The following is a 6,780-nucleotide window of genomic DNA, read 5'->3' as shown; positions in this document are numbered from 1 at the left end:
ATATATCACACATTTGTAGTAGCCATGTATAATGTAACTGCTAACCATTCGATAACTAGGTAGCCTACTTGACTAGCTAGTAAGAAGAGATCAGGTCGTCTACTTGTCTAGGTAGATACATACACCGTTTTTTATATTGTGTTTAAATAAAATGTTTAGGTGCTATTTAACTTTGTCCAACCTGGTTATTTTTCACGCAAATTAAAAAAAGTTAAGTTATAAGGTACAGAACACTTCACTTATTTCTTGATCAAATTTTATGTTATTTATGGATTTGGCTTTTTGACGCTTGTCAATAAGTCTATTTTACATAAAAATACCAGACATTAGGACAGTTAAGGTCTCCCTGTTTTACAAAGAATCGCGCCGATAAAGTAACCTAAGATTTTGATTGGTATGCATGTTTCACTGCATTTGATAATTATGATGACAAAATTATAACACATGCAATATATACATATATACATACTCATATTTTTGTTCGCTTCATGCGAAGATATATTTATGAATATTAAGTTACTTCCGATAGGTGGTGCTAAAAACAACTTTATATTTTGTTTTTACCTCATTCACCGAAACATTTTCTGTCCTAGATGCTTTGAACTTGATAAAGACAAGACGTGATGTCGAGAAACTCACTTTTAGTAAACTAAAGTTTCAAGACGACTTGAAAGGATGATGAAACAATATCTTATAACAACTAACAAACGTACAGGATTTGTTATTACCAAGTACAGTATTAGTATGCACTTGCTAGAAAAGTGTTAAAGGCTATAAATATATTTTATATTTATATATAATAGTTGTTATTATATATATATTATATATAATAATTTAATAAAGAAATTTTAAATAAAATTATTAAACTATTATGTAACAACTATAAGAATGTATTAAATAGATATAAAGAAATAAATTATAAATTTTAAATTATTTTTAGTTATGAATTAGGTCATTTAACAACTTAGCACTACTTTATGCGGACGTACACCTTGTCGCATATAAAGGCTTGTTTAGAGCATGATAGTTACAGTGGACTTAATAAATGGATGGTGGATGAGAGCTGTACTAGTTTATTTAGATTACTCGATGGTATGTTTCATACGTTTACTGTGCTATTAGTTAGTACCTTTCTACCATATTATATTGAGGGTTGGAATACTAACTTCAAGAGGTATATTTTTAACTTACTTATTCCCAGATGGAAGTACCTTACTTTTTTATTCTTATTTTTATTTGAATTAATTTTTATTCTTTATTTTGAAGATTAGTAACATTCCCACAACTTTCTGCAGACAGTAATTTCGCACTCGTAATTTCTATTTCTCTATCTATTACTACTCTTATTTCTTATATAAGACTGGCGAATGTATCCCCACCGCAGTGTGGGTCCTACTTCACATTCACCTCTAACAGCTAGGATATATTTTATAATCCTGCATTATAGGTTGTAACATGGGATATTTTTAATTAATGCAGCGTTTTTGTTTTGATTTGTTTTTTTAAGTTATGACAAAATGATTTATATATGTATAACTAAGAAATTAATGTAGACCATATACATATATTTATGTATGTATATATCATAAATATCTATATATGTGTATTTTACAACTATTGTATGTTTATATTAACAAAGTAGTCACAACAATCTGGTTTACTGTATGTCAGGAAAGCAGAAATTTAAACTGTCCATCTTATTATTAATGATGGTTAAACAAATGCTTGCGCGTGCATATATGTTTATGTGTGTATATATATGTATATATACATATCGAATTTAACTTTTGAAGATAAATAACATTAATTTTGTTTTCATATCCCCGGTGAAGCTTCTAGTAAACATTCTTTGAAACAGGAAATAACAGTTCTACTTAATAAAAAAATGCTGTTCAAACAGTCGTTGCCCACCCTCCTGATGGCACAGTGGTTAGGGTCTTAAAATGTTAGAAACCAAGTTTCAATAACCGCTAAGTGTACAGACCAGACGAAATATTAAACAGCTTTGCGTTTAACAGTGAAACACGACAGCTTCATGAAAATATAAACGTAGCTTTTATAAATGATTTAATTTCCAGTAACATAAGTTTCTTAACTTATGACCTTTCAGTTATTTTACGTAGATATTATATTTGTTAGTTTCACTTTTATAAACTTGTCGAATGTTTATCATACGTGATAAACGAGACTCAACCGCTAACGTGAAGTACTGTGAATCCCAGGGAAACGTTCACGTGAAGTACTGTGTATCCCAGGGAAACGTTCACGTGAAGTACTGTGTATCCCAGGGAAACGTTCACGTGAAGTACTGTGTATCCCAGGGAAACATTCTTTAAGTAACTGGTAAATCTGGAACTCACCGGGGTGAGCTGGATCTCTGAAAGTGTTCTGTCTCGATTGTAAATAGAACCGAACTTAAGAATAAGAAATATTCTTATTTCTTGCTATTCAAATGTATGTGTCATGCTATGTTGTAGGCTAAAGAATACATAATTCTTCTCGTGATTCATGGCATGCGCACGGTTAAAATGACATCACGACAGTATAAATTGCAACGTTAAGTATCTCTTAAATGACGTCATTTTAGTGTTTACTGACTGTCTGACAGACAATACGCTACTGCACAATGATGTAAGTGGTTAAACGTGTTATAACCCTTCAGGCGGCCTTCAGCTCCTTTTCCTTTTGTGCTATGTGTGTAACGGTTTATATATTGTAAGATTTGTTTTTTATCACGAATGTTTGCAGGCGTTAGTTTCTTCATGGTCGAGTTCTTCAAATGCAAGTCCCCTGTGGGACGGCGGTAAACAATCTAAAATCCGGTCGACACAAACAGGTATCCCAGTTGTGACTTTGTTCTACAGAAACAAACTTAATTGCAGCTCGTATGCTGCAGATGATTTATAAATAAATTAGCTATACTAAGATTTAAATATAATTTTATAAAAAACACACATTCGGTTACCTGCACTCCGTTCACCGAGGTGAATTGAATCCCGGATTTTAACATTGTAAGTCTATATATCAGGTCATCCAATAAGTAATGTCTGATTTTAGGTTCAAAAAAAAGAAAGGGTTTCAAACACTTTTAATGTTATTTAATCAATAATGTATGTCCCATTACTATCAATTACTTCCTGCTAATGATTCACAAGCTTCTGAATGTCACTTCTATAAAATTCTTGGGGTTTGGAGGAAAAGAATGTAGAGAGGGTAGTTTTGACATCTTCATGAGTTTCAAGTTCTTTTCCATCAAGATAGTTCTGCAAACTTCAGAATAGATGATAATCAGATGTGACAAGGTCTGGAGAATAAGGAGGATGTGGAAGTTTCTCCCAGTCCAGTTCTTCAATCTTTACAGATGTGATCCTTGATATATGGGGCTGTGCATTATCCTGCTGTAACACGACACCTATACTACTGATCAAAGCAGGCCTCATTTCTTTCAGTGCAACATTCAAGCACTTTAACTGTTGACAATAGAAGTCAATGAAGACACCAACATTATCCCATTAAATGTTTAACAAGACTTTCCTAGGGTGAAGGTCCATTTTGAACTGTGTTTTATCCAGTTTACCTGCACTGAGCCATTGGCAGCGGTGCTTAACATTTTTATAAAATATCCGATTTTCATTTCCAGCCACTACTCTGTCCAAAAGGAATGACGTACGTTTACAAGAATGCAGAGAAACTTCTGTGATAGTTCTTCAACTGTTACAGCACAATCTTCATCAAGTGCAACCAGCAGCAAGTCATCATTAAACTCAACAGCATCATTTAAGCTGTAGTCACCTGATCTGAGCTTCTGAAACCACCTTCGACATTTTCTTTCATTGAGATACTCCGCATCATAAACACCTTAAATGTTTCATGTAGTTTCTGCTGCACTATTGCCTTTCTTAAAGTCATAAAGCATTATATGCCTAATGTGCTCCTCAGACATATCCATCTTCATAAGGATTTATTTGATTAATGATCTGAAAACGTGGAGTTTGGTTAGTTTCTTTTATTTGTCTGAACATTTTTATATATGTCCTACTACATATTTTAGTCATTAAAACCTTCTACAAAGACAGAAATGATGATGCACTTTTTGTATTAAATTCTTGGGCATTACTTATAGGATGACCTGATACATACCACTGATCCAACAGGTGACATTATACATTTATTAAAATTTTCATCTTTAAGGGTTAAGTCTTTACGAGAGAGCTTATTTTACCCTTTTCTTAACTAAAAGAAGTAGAAATTCATACTCTCGTTGGTTCCCATGATAAACACGAGATGAATGTAAGGTAATGACCACTTACTGAAGTCTGGTCATTTTCTTTACGTACATCATGTACCATTTTGTACATGTTATTTTTGAGTCGTAAAAGAAGGATAAAATACATCATTCGCACGTGTCGATTCCGTATCGATATTTATTCTGGATCGCGTATCTGTTATTGGTAATATATGTGATTTTTTTTTTTACTAGCTGAATATGTTTGTTTGTTTTTGAATTTCGTACAAAGCTACGCGAGGGCTATCGGTGCTAGCCGTCCTTAATTTAGCAGTGTAAGACCAGAGGGAAAGCAGCTAGTCATCACCAACCACCACCAACTCTTGGGCTACTCTTTTACCAACGAATAGCGGGATTGACCGTCATATTATAACGCCCCCACATCTGAAAGGGCGAGCATGTTTGGTGCGACGGGGATTCGAATCCTCCCCCCTTCATATTACGAGTCGAACGCCTTAACCCAGCTGGCCATGCGGGGTAGCTGAATGTTATTTACAAATATTAGCAAATTCTTTAAAATAAATAATACCTTTATATGAATTATGAATATTTGGGGTAAAGGCAATTTTACGCCATTTTGTTTGAGCTTTTATACAATGGTTGTGGCGTAGAAACTTCGAGAACAAAATTAGATCTCTAATCTTGCGCTGTGTGTACGTAAATTGGTAATATAATTCACGCGCTTTTGAGGTAACGTCTGAACATTACATATACGTGTGTGCGTACAAGGGTTATTTCTTCTAAACAGTGCTTGAAATGTTTGTGGGTGATTCCAAATTGTACTTTTTGTTACGAGAGTATCAGAACCCTAGTTATTGGAAACATTTTAAGCTAAAACCGAAGTCATTTTATTGTATTTAATCATAAAAAGTGCAACGTTGAAAACAATATTAGCAAAAGCAAGTGCTCATAAAATCATAAAATATTTCTATAACTAATGGTTCTTACATACACATATATCATAACAATAAATAATGGTTCTTACATACACATATATCATAACAATAAATAATGGTTCTTACATACACATATATCATAACAATAAATAATGGTTCTTACATACACATATATCATAACAATAGATAACTCGTAAATATTCGATTTTTTTTTTTATTTACAGCCACAAATGGATCAACAAATCATTAAACAAATATGATTCATAAGTTAATAAAATTATTTTGAATTTGCTCATTTGAAGAGAACACTTTAGACAACAGACGTTTTAGGGTGACTGAGAATAGAACTGGAAAAATAAAGTACTTAATAAAGCCGTGTTTAAAAGTCAAAATCTGTATGCAGAAGATGAATATTTGAAGGAAAATAGTTGTTAGTTTTATAAAACATTTGAGTTTCGGGGTCAGAAGTTTGCAGAAACTGGAAGGTTTTTGTATTATTAAGTCCAAAACTTGGAGAGTGTAAAACTAAAATCTCCATACGTGAGGTAACATGTAAGCAATTTCTTTCACATGTTTAAACAATGGTACAATATTCAGTTGAAAAGAAATTTCAAACGTTCAAAGTATAATTGCAGGCGGGTTCCTACCAGTAACTAATATATTAACAATGGTTTGAATTTTATGCAAAGCCACACGAGGACTATCTGCGCTAGCCGTCCATAATTTAGCAGGGAAGGCAGCTAGTCATCACAACTTACTACCAACTCTTGGGCTACTCTTTTACCAACAAATAGTGAGATTGACCGTCACGTTATAACTACCCCACAGCTGAAAGGGCGAGAATGTGTGGTGTGACGGGAATTCGATCTCCGACCCTCAGATTACAAGTCGAGTGCCTTAACCACCTGGCCATGCCGGGCCTCCTAACATTATGGAGAGACTTGGTAATCTAGGGATTAAAATGTTTCATTTGTTATTTTCTACACCGTTGCAGTTGACATTTATAGTGTACGAAGCAAATTAAGAAATGTTTTCAACGGACATGATAAAGCTACCCTTGAATGACCTCTAGGCTACTGTAGGCCTACAACATTCATGTCATATCAGCGACAATTATTTTCCCGTTTCTGTATTATTTCCCTCTCTATGAACTTCTGCATTACTCATATGTGAAGTAGTGAATTTCACTTTCAATCAAACGTATCTATAAAATACGTATACGAAGAGATATATTAAGTCAGTAAGTTAAGTCGAGTTAATATATTTGGTTATTTTTGAGACGTATTAAATACCGGGTAGTTTTATTTCCATGTTGGCCCGAGTCGTAATCTGAGGGTCCCGGGTTCAAATTCCCGTCACACCAAACATGCTCGCCCTTTCAGCTTTGGAGATGTTATAATGTGACAGTTAATCCCTATTCCTTGGTAAAAGAGTAACACAAGAGTTGGCGGTGGGTGGTGATGACTAACTGCCTTTCCTCTAGTCTTACACTGCTAAATTAGGGTCGACTAGTGCAGACAACCCTCGTGTAGCTTTATGCAAAATTCAAAACAAACCAAACAATTTTCCATGGTACTTTGGTATAGGTTTTAATGAGGT

Source organism: Tachypleus tridentatus, chromosome 13, assembly GCF_004210375.1.
Source record: "Tachypleus tridentatus isolate NWPU-2018 chromosome 13, ASM421037v1, whole genome shotgun sequence".
Lineage (NCBI taxonomy): Eukaryota > Metazoa > Arthropoda > Merostomata > Xiphosura > Limulidae > Tachypleus > Tachypleus tridentatus.
This window is presented reverse-complemented; position numbering follows the sequence as displayed.